The 16,101-nt window shown below is 48.5% G+C and overlaps 2 long non-coding RNA genes across 2 annotated transcripts; one reads left to right on the forward strand and one right to left on the reverse strand.

Moving 5' to 3' along the window:
• The first annotated feature begins 851 nt into the window (after nt 1–851).
• LOC131484391 (uncharacterized) lies at nt 852–14,479 on the forward strand. Its single transcript, XR_009248217.1, has 2 exons — nt 852–2,551; nt 10,564–14,479. It is a non-coding gene; the product is annotated as an uncharacterized LOC131484391 (long non-coding RNA).
• LOC131484390 (uncharacterized) lies at nt 3,563–9,218 on the reverse strand. The gene is made up of 2 exons (XR_009248216.1): nt 8,468–9,218; nt 3,563–3,967 (listed from the first exon to the last, which is right to left on the reverse strand). It is a non-coding gene; the product is annotated as an uncharacterized LOC131484390 (long non-coding RNA).
• Nucleotides 14,480–16,101: the final 1,622 nt, after the last annotated feature.

The following is a 16,101-nucleotide window of genomic DNA, read 5'->3' on the forward strand; positions in this document are numbered from 1 at the left end:
ATAGGAGAATAAAGAAGAGATGACCTTGAAGATCTAAATCCATGCTATTTAGCCTTAAAGTTTGTATGAGCCTCGAAGTCACTGAGTTTAGCGTCTCCAGATGAAGAGAATAGTTTCCAGAAAGAAAAAGACTTATCTAAGGTAATGTACCACCACTTGCTAATTCTGGGTCAGCTGCCTTTCCTCCACCAGCATTTTTATGCCTGTTCATCTTATTGATAAAACTTTGTTTCAGTTCTGGAAAAGGCGCTTTCATTTTTTTAATGCTTATTGATTTTTGAGAGAGAGAGAGAGACAGAGCGTGAGTGGGTGAGCGGCAGAGGGAGACACAGAATTTGAAGCCAGCTCTGAGTCCTGAGCTGTCAGCACGGTCTGACATGGGGCTTGAACTCATGAACCACGAGATCATGACCTGAGCTGAAGTCGGACACTCCACCAACTGAGCCACCCAGCGTCTCTGAAAAAGACACTTTAAAGTTAACTCCTGAATGCAAGTAAATAATGAAGATTGGTTGGGGCAGCATTGAAAAGTGGGCACTTCATGTAATGGTGAGTGAGTATCGCTCGCAGTCCCCGAAATCTAGTTCCTCTTCTGTCTCTGACTTGCACTCCGATTTTGACAATCCGTTTCATCTTTCTAGACCTAGGGGTCCTCATCTGTAAACTGAGGAGCTTGTAGTAGGTCGTTGCTTCTCAACGCATTCGTCAGAGCCCCAGACGTTCCATGGGTGCCTTGAGCCTTGATGGCCTGGGGAAGGGGCTGAAAGAGGGAAAAGGAGGCAGGGCTCTGGGCCCTTCCTTTGCTTCTACCTGAGCAGACCCCTTGGGTCTGTTTTATGTATTTGGTTTTCATGGAAGCTTTTATCTCAACCACAAGATTCTGTGGTTAAATGTTTGAGAACCACTGGACTAAACTTCTCTAGCCTTTCTTTTGGCAAAGTGTGTTTTCTGCCTCTCTGATTATAGATGTTCTTTCAGAGACTCATTTAGACAGGCTCAAATTTATATGCTGTTGAGCTCTTTGGAGTTCCTATAAATTAGGATGCACATCGAGATAATTACCATTCTGGAATTCTAAACACTTAAATACAAGTCAATCCTTATAACCCCCTTTTAAACCAATTGCCTCACTGCAGACATGGTCACTGAATATATATTATCGAATGCCAATAAAACAGGAAACCCGATCCTGCCATTTTCCCGATTAGATAGTACAGAGGGGTTAAAGCCAGAATCTCAGCCGTCATTCTGACGGCAGGATCTTGCTTCTCTGGACAGTCTAACTCTGGTTGTCAGGCCAGGCACAGGGGCAGACCCAACGCCTTCCATCCCTTCGGCTCTGTAGAGTCATGGAAAGGACCAGCTTGTAATCCCTTGCTTTTGGGAAAGAAACTGGTTTTCTTCTGTGGTCAACGGTGTCTACCAATCGCTAAAGGAAACAATAGACCCAGGGCAAGCGCTACTCTCAAGTGGTGGCACTGGGAGGGATCAGGTCAGCGTCCGAGCCAGGGATTAAGGCAGCCGAGGCCAGTGGTGGATCCCAGAAGACCACAGAGATGGCTTCTCCAGGGCACACCTGCTCTGAAAAGGAGTATGGGGGCCTGGGGAACCGAGGCAGAGAATGGTTTTAGGACTCTGTAAAATCAGAACGAACTTCATAGAAGAGCCTTAGAAATGTTGTGGGGAAGCACATGGAAAAACTAAAAGCCAGACAAGTGACACTCCTTGCTCAGGTCACCCTTAGGTCACAGTATTTCACTTCTTCCAGTCTGCACTGTGAGCCCTCAGGCCTCTCTCCACCGGGGCTGGACACGTCAATGAGGTAACTGAGGAGGAGTGTTTCCCCGAAGGCAAGGAGCCTTCGGGAAGGGAGGGTGGGGGGACGGCGTTTTCCCACCGGGAGCCATTGCTCAACAGGCAACAGCCAGAACCCAGGCCAAATTCATCACCATGTGAGACTCTCAACCCCACCCCGGACTACTACGGGCTCCAGAGAATAGCCAGGGTGTGCGCGAATTCCCTCCTGCCTCCCTTGGCTGTCCGCCTGAGCCAGTCTGTGCCTGTTAAGTTTATCTTCAGTTAAAACTGTGACCACACCCCAAACCCTCAGTCCTTGGGCCGCCTCTGTACTGAAGTGCTTGCTGTGTGTATCAGGGATGGAGCATCCTGCCCTTTCTGAGGTTGACAGGCTGGGACGATTCTGATAGGGACCGGGACCTCACACATATCATTTACTTCCGTAAATAGTCATCCCGTTAATAAGCATCCACCGAGAGAAGACGGTTCCTTTGCAGGCTCCCAGGCCACAGGCCTCGGTTTCCGGAAAATGCAGATCGGGACGGCAGATGAAATAAAGCCATCACCAGCCCACAGGACAGTCTCAAGAGGAGTGACTGTCCCTGTCCTCTGCAGTTGTTGCCAGAGAGCAATTTGCCCTTGAATCCAATCTCCCATCCCTAAACTGACAATTTCATTTCCCTCCCAGCCCACCCCCTGCCCCGAAGATCTGCTGAAGCCGCGAGTTCCAGCTGAAGAGCCGGCAGGATAATAGGTGAGTCCCGTCCGTCCATCAGCGATAATAGTCACAGACACTCGTGATGCCTTTTGTCTGCTGGCTTCCCTGAGGATGCAGGCTGGGGACCTGGGGTATTTACACTGCCTTTGTGTGTGTGTGCTTTTAACATCAGCCCTCTTGTTTACTTTCCTGCCTGTTTACTACCTTTGCAGGGGCCCAGCCACTAAGTCAACACGCATTAAGACCCAACATCAAAATGTCATAATGCGAATGAGCAGAATTCAGAAAGGCCAGGGACATTGGCTGCTCTGTTGGGTCCTGTTTAGTCTGAGGGTAATGAAGAGCTCACAGATGACCTGATTTCATTAAACTAGGTCAGATTCGGCTGAAAAGCGGCTATGACTCTCACCCAGTTATCCAGCGGGCTCTCCCTGCCCCCACCCTGCCCCCACCCCAGGGCTTGAAGGCTTTCTGGGAATTAACGCTGAGTTTTGTCAATACAGTAGCTAAATCTCCACGGAATAATTGGACCTTTCCCTTTGGCTTCTATTTGTGCAGTGGGGAGGCCGGGCATGGGAGACAAGGGGAGAGAAGGATGGGGAAATCTGAAATTGCCTTTTGGAGGCCGCTAGCACAGGACGTATGATTCGGGCGTAGCAGATGTCTCTTGAGCCAAACATTCTGAGTTACAGCATCTTATCTGAGGGCTGTGTTGACAGAAGCTGCTGACCCGACTCAGTGAGGAAGTTTCCATGCAAACAAGGCTTTCAATGTGCGCAGGCTCCCCCAGGAACACACCGGCAGTCTGCAGCTCCCACAGTCTGACTGTGGGGAGCAGGGAAGGGACCAGTCTGAGGGTGGAGGCAGGAAGCGGTGGTGTGTGCAGGAAGGTTGGGGGCTTGAGGGTTGTCCTTCGGGGGGGCTCTGGAGGCAGAGGCAGGGTCAGCGGTGGGCATTCTGGGCAGGCAGAGCTTAGCTCATCCACATAGAAGAAAGCATTTCTAACAATAAGGACCAAACAAAGACTGGATGGGCTGTCAGACGAGGTCATTTAAATGTTAGACTTTGCTGAGCGTTTACTATGACGGATGTTGGACACTTCACCTACCTTTTTTCTGGGTTGAACAAACACCATCTAAGTTGAAGGGGAGAGATGAGGAAATTGAGGTCGAGACATGTTAAGTGACTTATGCAGGGACCAGCAGGACTATGTGGCAGAATCAAGACTTGAACCCAGGTCGTTCTCTGCTCATGTGCTTCCCACGCCCCGTGGCCCCCGCCTCTTGTTTGACAGCAGGAGATTAGAGCGTTGCCGGGATTCGGCAGAGGGGTCTCGTTCATCGGTTGGAGGCTGGACTAGATGCTTTCGTCAGCAGACTTTCTCAGGGAGAGTTGAAGGCCTTGAGGATTCAAAGGTTCAGGTTTCTTGTTACTGAAGAACCTGAGAAGGTCCTGGAAAGAAAAAGGCTATTTTGGAGTATGATCTCCCTCCCCCCCTCACCCTCACCTTGGACGTATCCAAGTGCTCCTGAACTTCCTACGCCATTTCCTTTGGGCAGCGTCTCCGGCCACCTCAGACTGGAGGAGTCGCTTGTCTGGAGCATCTACAGTGCCCGCTGGGCTCCTTTTGGGTACTGAGCTCTCTGGGTGCCGGGCACTGGGCACTAGGCATCCTGTATCCTTGGCTGAGGGTCTGGTTTCCCGAGGACTGGCCTGAATGGTGCGCAGCCCTGAGTCTTATGAAGCAGCAGGAAAACGCTGTAGACATATGGTTGGTTTCGGAGACAAACCAGATGTCACCTCCCTACTTCTACAGAGCAGGAGGAAGAAATATCCTCCAAACACAGCTTGGCATTTGGAGACAGAAGACAGGTTCTTGTTCTGGTTTAATGTCTGCTTCTATCTGTGAGCCTTACTCCCGTAGCTTCCTCTGGACCTCTGTTTCTTCTTCTTGATGATGGGGGTGGGGGGCGGGTAACATATACATCTTACAGAGTTCTGGTCAGGATTGTATGAGCTCATGCAGAGAAAGAGCCTCAGTGGGCTGTAAAGTGCTGGGTAGATGTGAAAAATACCCTGAGGCTGCAGAAACAAATCCTAGCAAATGTAAGCAAAACACGGGGAATTTATTTTAAAGAAATGGCTTGGAGGTTGCTCTCTGGAGCCTCAGGAAGAACTGGAGTCCAGAACTGCAAGTCCTTCCGAGACCTGGGGCAGCACACTTTCTCCCTCTTACCTCTGCTTTGCCCTGTGTGTCTGTTTCTTCTTCTGTCTCTGCTTGCCAGTCTATGTGGCGTCCAAGATGGCTGCCCTGAAACTCCTGAAGTTACACGTCAAGGAAACCAGTGACAACAGAAGCACCAATCTCCCTCTCAGTTCCAAATTCCTGAGACAAGACTGGGATTGACTTTGTTTGGTCAGGTTGTTACTCCTGGTCCAATCCTCTTGGCCAGAGGGGTGGAGTTACCTGGTGCAAGTAAGGTGTGTGTGTGTGGCGGGGGGGTCCTCTCTGTGGTTATATGGATGGGGTGAGTGTATATGGAGAGAATTCCAGAGAAGAGCTGGGGAAGCTAGTAGTTCCTGGGCTGGATAGGCATCTCATACGTGTCCATCATACTCACTTGGGTTATCTAATGCTGTGTGACAAAGTACCCCAAATTTCAGAGGCTTAACACAACCATTTATTATGCTCACTGATCTCTGGGTCAGGAATTCTAATAGGGCACAGAGAGGATGGCTTATTTTTGCTTCATAGTGTTTGGAGCCTTAGCTGCCAGACTCCAAGCTCGGGGCTGTAATCATCTGAAGGCTTGTTTGGTCAAGACTTGGATAAGTAGGAGCGGCTGATGCTGGCTGAGGGGGGGGTCTCAGTTCCTCTCCACATGGGCTGCTTGGGCTCCCTCACAGCATGGTGGCTGGGTTCCCAGGGCAGGCATCCGTAGAGAAAGGCAGGCTGAAAAGCCTCATTATTTTTTCAACCTGGCCTTAAGAGTCACCCAGCATGGCTTCTGCACATTGTATTCAGTAGCTTTCATTAGAAGGGAGTCATTAAACCTGACTCATGTTCAGGGGTGCCTGCGTGGCTCAGGCAGTTAAGTGTCTGACTTTGGCTCGGGTCATGAGCTCATGGTTTGTGAGTCTGAGCCCTGCATTGGGCTCTATGCTGACAGCTCAGAGCCTGGAGCCTGCTTCAGATTCTGTGTCTCTGCCCCTCTCCCACTCATGCTCTGTCTCTGTCTCTGTCTCTCTCTCTTTCAAAAATAAATAAACATTAAAAAGATAATTATAAAAAACTTGACTCTTGTTCAAAAGACAAGGGAAATTAAGCTCAACCTTATAATGAGAGGAGAGGCAAGTTTCTAGAAAACAGAATGGGACTAGAAATATTGCTGGGGGCTTTTGGGGGGCAAATACAACTTGCCACAATATTTATAATAGTTTCCATTGCACTTGAAGAGACCTTTATAAGTAAGAAGCTGAAAGGCCACCTCTGGAGTTGTAAGCTAGCTTACGGGTTTCCCAAACCATTTTGGTTCATGGTGCCCGTAGACCAAAAGAAATACCTAACAGTTCTGTTTATTGAGTAGTTCTAGCCGATAACTTAATCATCATTTATCTCCTAACAAATTAGTACCCATCTGAAATAATCATACCCATAAATTGAAAGTAAAAGAACCATTTTTATCTCATTCTGGAATAAATACAGCGAACAGCATGTGAGCCTTTTGGGTGCTATGCAGCTTCTCTGATCCTGGCATCTGATTGGACACTAACATCTTCGTTTCCTGTCTCACAGTGACTTTCACCCTTCATCTGCCTGTTATCACTGAACCCCCAAACCCCGCTTCGCGAGGATAAGATGTCGTTGAAAGGAATGTAGCACAATCTACTGTTGCAGGAAGGAACGACCACAAGCACGTGGTTTGTGTGATGTCTAACGGATGTCAGGAACTGCTCCAAAATACAAAATACTCTTCAGTGCTTCCCTGAGTTTGCTGTGGGCCTCGGGGTACCTCAACCCACAGTTTGGGAATCGTGGGCTTGAACACGGAAGGTCCAGAATTAGGGACCTACTGATAATGCCAAAGGGGCAGCTTCTTAAGATTTCCAACTTCCTAACAAGGGCATTCAGATTTCAAATGTTTAGGCGACTCTGAAGTTGAGTAATTCAGAATCTGTGTAGTTAAGCTAACTTGTTGAAACCGGTGAATTTTAAGGAACCACTTGGGTTCTCTTTCCCGTGTAACAGATGAGAAACAACGAGATCTCCTCCCTTCAGCCTCAGGGATGGTGGAGCTATGAGTTGTAGGTTGTCTTCAAGACATTGACACTTGCCCTGGAGGGTCATTCGTGGAGATGGAGGGAATGACATAATACGCAGGGAACGCATCTATGCTACCAGAGTTTCCCATGTCAGCCCACGCTGGTCAAGAAAGGCAGAGAATAGGGGCGCCTGGGTGGCGCAGTCGGTTAAGCGTCCGATTTCAGCTCAGGTCACGATCTCGCGGTCCGCGAGTTCGAGCCCCGCGTCGGGCTCTGGGCTGATGGCTCGGAGCCTGGAGCCTGTTTCCGATTCTGTGTCTCCCTCTCTCTCTGCCCCTCCCCCGTTCACGCTCTGTCTCTCTCTGTCCCAAAAATAAATAAAAAACGTTGAAAAAAAAAAAATTTAAGAAAGGCAGAGAATAGTTTCATTCCAAGCTTAAGCCAATATTCTTGCCACTACACCAGGGCGCTGCCCAATATGACGGGAAATATTACACGAATGGTAAAAATGTGAGCTAAGCCCACCCCATCTCCAAACCCAAAAAGCTTCCGAGACCCCTGAAGCTAAATGGAACTAAATCATCGACACAGTCTCCAAAGCAACTTCTTATTTAGTTCAGAACTTTCTATGTGACCCCAATCAGGTCATTTTCTAGCTCTTTGTTTCCTTAAATAGAGCACTGTAGAAGAAGAAGGCACTGTTTTTCTCTAAAGCTACTTAGCAAATTGCAAATGAAAGAGAAAATACACATGCAACTAAGAGAGTTTGTCACCTTGCTGAACTAAAAAATATGGCCCAGTTTCACTTTCTCCTCTCTCTCTCTCTCTCTCTCTGTTTCTCATAATTCTCAGCCAAGACAATAGGAGTCATGTGATGTGACCGAGAAATTGGGCCAGTTAAAAATAGAAGGCGCACTCCACCAAGTTCATTAGAAAGTTGAAGTTTTATTGTTGATTGCCGTTAATTTATCTCTGCCTGCCACATGCGTGAGGGAGCAGGGCGACAGACAATTGGTGACTCTGAGAGCCGGAGCCCCCAGCCCCCCGCTTCCCCTCCTGCCCCAGTTGAGCAGCATCACCCGCGTGAGCTCACCTGGGCCCCGATAATACCCTCCGCCCAGCCCCCGGGCCCTGTCTCCTCCAGGAGCCGTTTTAGCTGTGAAACAGTTCTGGATGGCTTCTCCTCTCTCTCAATGGGGGTGCTCAGCACCCGCCTTTGTAAACGGGGGTGCAAGTCCCCGGGTTTATAGTCATTTCATCGAAAGGGCTATTCTTACCCTTGTTTTGTAGCCGAGCAGATTGAGGCCCTGAGGGGTGGAGTGGGGGGGCTGGAGCTGGAAGCCTGTCTTTTTCGGTTGGGTGATGGGTTATGTGGGTCCCTCTCCTAAAGCGTTGGGAGCATGGTATGCACTGGACGCCTGTACCCTCCCCGTGGCCAGTGCTGGAGTCGGGGAGGGGGTAAGTTAGGGCCGCCGCCACTCGTCCCGATGGTGAGTTAGCAGCGGTGGGGTTCGCACATCGTTTCCCTCTGGGTTGGGCCAGCCGAGTCACAGACGCGGGAGTGGGCCGATGGAGGTTCAAGTCTCAGCCTTATTGCTGCTCAGGTTGGCTTGCGGGGCCCGGCTCGGCCCTCTGGCCGTGGCCTGGCTTTCGAACACCCTTGTCCCAAGTTTCTACTTCAAGACCCACCTGAGGAAGAGCGTGATGTTTTCCCATTTGCCGCCTCGTCTCGTCAAAATCAAACCCGCGGGTGGGGGAACCTCAGTGCTGAGTACGGAGGCAGGCCAGACCCTGACCTTGAGCGTTCAGTGTCACCCCCACGAACACCCCGGGGAATGCAGGCGATGACACCAGCCGTCCAGGCTGGCCCAGAGGAGGGCTGAAAGGTAATTCTCCTCCTTACCCTTTCGGGAGGCATGAGAGTAGAGGGAGGGGGGCCCAGGTCTTAGCACCTCTTTGCTCCCTCTTCAGAGAGGGTGCACAGGGTAGGGGCTCTCAGCTGTGCGGCCTGATGTCTCCTGCCTCCCAGCCCACCGCACAGGGTGTGCACGGTGTGGCTTGAATGTGAGCTGCGGAGGAGGGTCCCAAACCTTGAGCGACTCGCAAAAAGTGGGCTTCTCAGCATTGTCTGGGGCCGTGGAAAGCTGAGGGGCCCTTCCCACGCAGGGAAGGTGCTTTGTCAGAGAGCAGCCTGGCGCACCTGCCCTCCAGGCGGGTGTTAAACCTCAAGAAACCTCAGGGCCACCCTGCCCACCTGGTGTCCCCTGGGGCGACTTCTGTCCTCCGAGGGCAGCTGGCAAAAGGAGGACCGTGGGGCAGGGGGTCCGGCGGGGAGGCTGGGAAGAGCTGCTCACTTGTGGAGTGTTGAGATATGCCTGCCGCCGGCTCCCCCCGCTGCCTGGAAACGGGGCTGGCCCAGCTTCCATTAGAAGGTCTGGGAAGGCGGTGATCTGCACTGGAGGGGGGTAGAGAACAGAACCTTGAGGGAATCACCAGGAGATTCTTTGTTTTTTTTTTTTTTTTTTTTTTTTTTTTAATAAAAAGCTTTTTTGGGGTACAGTGTATTTATTTATTTTGAGAGCGCGAGAGAGAAACAGCACCGATCGGGGAGGGGGAGAGAGAGGGAGAGAGAGAGAATCCCAAGCAGGCTCCACGCTGTCAGTGCAGAGCCTGAGGTGGGGTTCAAACTCTTGAGCAGTGAGATCATGACCTGAGCCATAACCAAGAGTCGGATGCTCATCCGACTGAGCCACCCAGGCGTCCCCTAGCCCAGTTTCTATCAGAAGGTGTGGGAAGGGTGTGTTCTAGACTGAATGGGGGTAGGGAACAGAATCTTGAGGGTGTTACCAGGAGATTGCGGGATCTCTCTCCCCTTTTAGCTTTTACCGCTATTTTGTAGATCCTTCTCCTCTGCCCATTTCTAAGACCTGGGGGCTCTGCTGCCTCTCCAGTAACTGCCAACTCCACCCTCCTCCTCCCTCCCCTCCATCTCCCCCTGCCCTTCTCTTTTCCCATAGACCTCAGGGCAGCAGAGCCCGATGCCAGGGTAGGACAGGGTCTTAGAGCCCTGGTCTGGTCTCCAAATTTCATAAGTGAGAAAACTGAGGCTAAGAGCAGAAAAGAGACTCCTTGGACGTTCCCGGTGTATGTTGACAGGTCCAAAATGAATTCATAGAAACTACATTTCTGTGTAGCAAGGAAGAAGTGTTTTCTGAGACACCATCTCCTTCTATCCAAGGCAATGTTCGTGGGGTGGTCCTAGCCAACCTACGGGACGCGTGACACATATCGTAGGGGGTCGGGGCTGGAATGTTGCTTTACCTGTTCCATGGGGACACTCGCTTGTCTGAGTCACAGGATTGTCCCCAGTGATGACAGAGTTCATATATGGAAAAGGGCCGATGTGATGCCAAGTGCACCGTGCACCATAAACATCGTTCACTCACTTCTATGGAGAAGCAGAGGTCGGTAGTTAGAGTACGGGTTCTAGAGCTAGATCACCTGGGTTCTGACCCTAGCTCTGCAGTTTACTGTGTGGCCTTGGGCAAGTTATTTATTTATTTATTTATTTTTTTTTACCTCTTGGGGCCTCAAATCTCCTGTCTATGAAGTGAAGATAACAATCATACCATTCTGTAGGGTTGGTGGAGGGTAGAATGAAGATTCAGTGAATTAAGCACCAAGAGCAGTACATGATACATCAGTACTCACTGTTAGCTGTATAATGAACGTTTCCGTCAACAAAGCGTGATTGTTATAACTGTGATTGTTTCCCCATCTTCCAGAACCTCAGGGCCCTTGGTAATGAAGAAGTCAGAGTACCCACAGAAAGGCAGGATTCGCGAATAATTCCCCCTGCTTACAATCATTGGGGATGTCCGGGGGAGATATGGAACAACTACTTCTCCTGGGATGCTGAAAAAGGGTTCCTGCATGGTAGGGGAAACTGGAATTGACATCCCCTTCAAAGACTCCATGCTTCAAGACAGCACTGTGAATTTTGAGGGCACTTAAAGAAACGTGCAGAAAGATACTGCAACTTCTTAAGAAGATGCTGATCTCTGCCTTTTCCCACTCATTCGTTCAGTGCTTGCAGAACACCTTCTACGTGGCAGACATTGCTGGGGACCGACAGTGGATTAGGTATGGTCTCTACCCCCAGGAGAGACAGACACAATAAGCCCATGTTTTCAGGGCAGCTTGTTGTGTACAATGAGTCTACGTGGGGCGCTATATGACAAAGGGGATGTTGTGGCTACTTTGGGAGAGTTCCACCGAAGAAGTCTTCAGAGAAGGAAAACGTTCGCCTTGGGTCTTGCGAGTCAGATGAGTGGGAGTGCCCCCGACAGCTAAGAGGCACAGACATTCTCAGAACAGGGAACACCATCTTCTCTTTTCCTTCCTGACAGCCTCGTGAAACAGAGAACAGAATGGCGTGTAGCTGTTTTGTTAAATGGGAAAGGTTACTGACAGATCAACTGGTGAGCCTCCAAATTTGCAAGAGTCCTCTGACCCCTGCCCTGGGACTCACCACCACATCTGAGCTATTCTATTAACAATTACCAGCCTTAGGGTTCATGCCTAATACCCATCATCGTTCCCTGGCTGGGGAGTTACCAGTTGAGGTGATCCCTCTATTTGTGAAATGCAGATCAAATGGACAAAGCTTATTTCCATCTCTGCCTCATCTTTTATAAATATCAAGGAATGCCCCAACTTTGCCCCCATCCCACTCCCAACTCCAACCCACTCAAATCAAAAGAGGAGTTCAAAACCTCAACCTTGAAAAGCTTCTGGAATCCAATAGGTTCTGCCTTGCTTGCCTCATCACATCCATTCCCACAGCACGGGCAAGTCAGGTATGAGTTTCAGTTTACATGGGCCCCAGCATTGAAGGCTGAGTGCCCACCAAGTACCTCTGTAAGGGCAAGGCCCAGGAGTGACGCATGGCGACAGCCACCCACCACGTCCAGCTCGTGTGGTTATGGGAGAAAGGAGGACTTCAGGTGGCAGAATTATAAGGAGTGGGGAGAAGGCAGAGCCTCAGGCATTGGATGTCCCGTGGGCTCTGTAGAAGGTTGACTGATCCACTCGCCCTGATCCCGTGGCTCTAAAGCTGTGCCCACATAGGTCAGCACACACCGAGGTCTTCAGCCTGGTGCAGCAGAAAGAGCAGGGGATTGGGAGCCACTCAGATCTGGGCTAGAAGCATGGTGGTGGCTCCACTTAGCTGTGTGGCTCTGCATACAATGGGGCTAATCAAACTTATCTCAGAAGGTGGCGTGGATTAAACAGTAGGATGAGAGTAAGAATCCAGGCCTGGTGTTAGCTACAAACACATACAGGGTGATCAGCAGATGTTAATATGTCAGACAACAGGCATGTATTGAGCACCTGCTAAGACTTCCATCTTGAACTGATGGTCTTTAACCATCGTCGTTCAACCTGACATTATTCATTCACTCAACAAACCTTTATTTGAGATGAACTCTATGTCAAGCCCTGAGACTTGTGCTGGGGATGCCGACAAGGATAAGATGGATAAGTGTCCCTGTGGAATGCCTACACCATATACTGTCTGCAGCTTTGTCTATAAGGTTGAAATACCGGAAACAACCCAAGGCCCAACAATAAGGGAATGGTTAAGTAGATGGAAAAGAAGCCTTGTTATAGGATCGTGTTGCCAAGTATTTGTTATAATAGTAACTGAAACAGGCAGGAAAGGAGAAGTTTTTAAAAGTTTTTTTATTTATTTCGAGAGAGAGAGAGAACAAGCACAGAGGTGGGGCAGAGAGAGAGGGAGAGAGGGAATCCCAAGCAAGCTCTGTGCTATCGGCGAGGAGCCCAATGTGGGGCTCGAACTCATGAGCTGTGAGATCATGACCTGAGCTGAAACCAAGAGTCGGATGCTTAACCGACTGAGCCAACCCAGGTGCCCCAGGAAATGAAATTTTAAGTACAATTGGTCCTCAATATTCATGGCAATGTTCTACAAAGTCACTTCACACACTGACTCAGTGAACAGGACCATTGTTCTTAGGAGAAATACATGGTTAGGTTCCTGTGAGCTTCTGGTTATAGCATTTTTGTCAACTGACCAATTCCTATTCTTATTTTATGTGTGTTTCTGTTTAAAGACACTTTATTTGATATCTATTGTTGATTCATCAACATAGAACCCATGGCCAACAGCGCTATGGCCCCTGCCCTAACGAAGCTTTTCTAACACATGTACTTTTTCTTATAAGACACATCACAGCTTCCTGGCTCTTGAGAACACTTGCAACATCATGGTGGGGGGCTATTTTAAACAGTGAAATCACCAACAGGAATCACACAAATACAAAAAACATTGCGCTAAATAGACTGGCAAGAGGCCATTTGTTTACAGTATGGAGCTGAAACAAGAAGGCAGAGACTCTCTGTGTTTTGCCTTGGCTGGGAACCCGGATGTGGGGTCACTCAAACTTGTCACTTTGTGCATGTCAGCGAATGACCATGAAAGTTCCTTGAGCATCGGTTTTGAGGCTACAGATACATTTTAGTGAGTAGGGAAATTTACAAATAAGGAATCCATAGAGGGTGTGCATGTGAATAATGTAGGAGATCGCATTAGTAGCGATGCTTTTCTGTTTTGTTTTGTTTTGTTTTGTTTTTTAAGTTTATTTGTTTTGAGAAGAGAGAGGGAGAGAGAGAGAATCCCAAACGGGCTGCGTGCTAGTGGCACAGAGCCTGTCACGGGGCTCAGCCCCACAAACCGTGACATCATGACCAGAGCTGAAACCAAGATTTGGATGCTTAGCTGACTGAGCCACCCAGGTGTCCTGATGCTTCTCTGTTTTAAAATTTTTGTTAATGTTATCCAGTTGAGTTTTGTCCCCTACATTTAAACATAAATACGCCTCAGAGAAAATGAACATGCAGCCTGCATGTCGCCTCCTAAACCCTCCCTCTCCACCTACTTTGTCTCCTCAGCTTGGTCAGCGGGCTCAGAGATGGTGGGAATGAGGCGTCAAGGTCAGTAGCTCCCAGCCTGGGCAATTCCACAGCGACTGAAGTTTCTGGAGTGGCAGTAAGGCCAGCCACAAATGCTTGTAACTGCTGTCCCCTGTAGCTGCCGTCCCGCCCTGACGCAGGACCCCTCACTAGAGAACAGCACTGGGCAGTTTCTCTCAGGTTGTGATCCTGTCCTCTCTCCATGGCTCCCAGGAACACAGCCCCGTCAGAAACTCCCATTTTCCTGTGTTTTGACGCTGATTAAAGGTCTTCCTAAAACTTGGACTCTTTGGAAGAAGGATTGAATATTCCTTTGATTCAATATGTCTGTGATGGAAATATTTAGAATTATTGCTCTAAATTATGTAAAAGATACCCTTTTCTATTCCTTTTTAAAGTTATTTGTCAAGAAGCCAGCTTACCTGTTGACGGGACCTCGTATGCTCCATTGGATTATTCTAGGGGTCCATTTGAAGGGAAAGATCCAGAAACATCTTCATCAATACTTGCAGGGGCTAGGAGCAGTATCGTCCTAATTCCTGACTAGGGGGGCAGGAAATTCCAGGCCACAAAGGTTGCTAACATTTTTACCTGATTTGCCTCCGGATTTAAAGGTACGTGAATGGCTTGTTTGTCTAACTCAGCTCTGCTCAAATCAATCTTTCATGGATCCCCCCAGTAAAGATCACCTTGGGTCAAAGGTCACAGGTCATCATGGTTCTCAAATACCTACCCATTTTGTAAGAGTTCCAAAGTGGACAATTACTCGGAAATTAGTACAAAATAAAAACAAGTATTTCCAAAAACTAATTGGGAAAAAAAATGAGTACAGCAAGCACGGTGATGTTTCTGATGTTGTCTTTACGGCTCTTCCAATTAATTTCCAGTTTTTCTCCAACTTGACTTGCAATAACATAGAATATGATAGAAGGCACCTGCTGTTGATGTAGAGCTCCCTTGTGCTATGTCTGCTGCATGATTCTTGAGCTACGATCTTCACCCTTCCTGTGCCTGTGTGTGCTCGTACACACAAAGCATTCTTAAACACGTGTGAGCCCAGACAGCCTTCAATGTTCTAACAGAGATTCCCCACAGTCGTTAATTCAGGGCTACCATTGAGAAAAAAAACCCAATCAAATCCAGCCAAACCAAACCTTAGAAGGACTTTCCAAAAATAACACAGATTTGTAGCTCATTCTTAGGGTGCAAAGCTATTAATTTTGACTTAATAAAAAAGTCAAAGTGTTCCTAGAAACAAGCAAGAAATAAATAGGGGCATTAAGATTATATGGAGGGGAAGAAACTGAGAAGCGAGCGAGGGGTTGTGTGAATGGAGTGTACTAAGGCAGCGTGTGCAGTGTGAATAGTCCAGGTTGGTTAAATGATGCATTTTATTTTATTTTATTTTTAAAATTTTAGATTATTGATTTTTTTTCAACGTTTTTTTATTTTTTTTATTTTTTTTTATTTTTGGGACAGAGAGAGACAGAGCATGAACGGGGGAGGGGAAGAGAGAGAGGGAGACACAGAATCGGAAACAGGCTCCAGGCTCCGAGCCATCAGCCCAGAGCCTGACGCGGGGCTCGAACTCACGGACCGCGAGATCGTGACCTGGCTGAAGTCGGACGCTTAACCGACTGCGCCACCCAGGCGCCCCTAGATTATTGATTTTTGATAGAGAGACAAAGTGAGAGCGAGGAAGGGGCAGAGAGGGAGGGAGACACAGAATCCGAAGCAGGCTCCAGGCTCCAAGCTGTCAGCACAGAGCCTGAGGCGGGGCTCGAACTCATGAACCGTGAGATCATGACCTGAGCCGAAGGTGGACACTTAACTGACTGAGCCACCCAGGTGCCCCAATACATGCATTTTAAAAGGTAGGTGCTCATGCCCACAACTCATGGCCTTTGGAGAATCAAGGAGTTGGGTTTGGATGAAAGGAAGTAATTTTTTGTCCATGGGGAATGAGAAGGATTTTAAACTATTGCTTCTTTGAAGGGAGACCTTCAAATCTTAGCATTGAGATGCCTCATATTTGCCTCATGGTATGCTTTAAAATTAATTAATTAAAAGAAATTTTAACATTTCTATTATAAATTTTTAGGGCAAGAATTAAAAAGAAATCCCTCTGTTGATATTTATTTTTCTTGTCTTTTGTTAACCAAAGATTTTTTGGAATGTTCCAGCGTAAAGTTACGACTTTTGTCCATCTTGGATAGGGACAGCTTCTGCAACTTGGGTCGTCCTGCTAGGGGAAAGGACACTTTAGAAGGGGCAGAACTTGGTGACCTTGCCCAGTGACCCTGTCTCTTCTTCATTCAGCAGAGGGA

The sequence above is a fragment of the Neofelis nebulosa genome, chromosome 9 (genome assembly GCF_028018385.1).
Source record: "Neofelis nebulosa isolate mNeoNeb1 chromosome 9, mNeoNeb1.pri, whole genome shotgun sequence".
Taxonomy (NCBI): domain Eukaryota; kingdom Metazoa; phylum Chordata; class Mammalia; order Carnivora; family Felidae; genus Neofelis; species Neofelis nebulosa.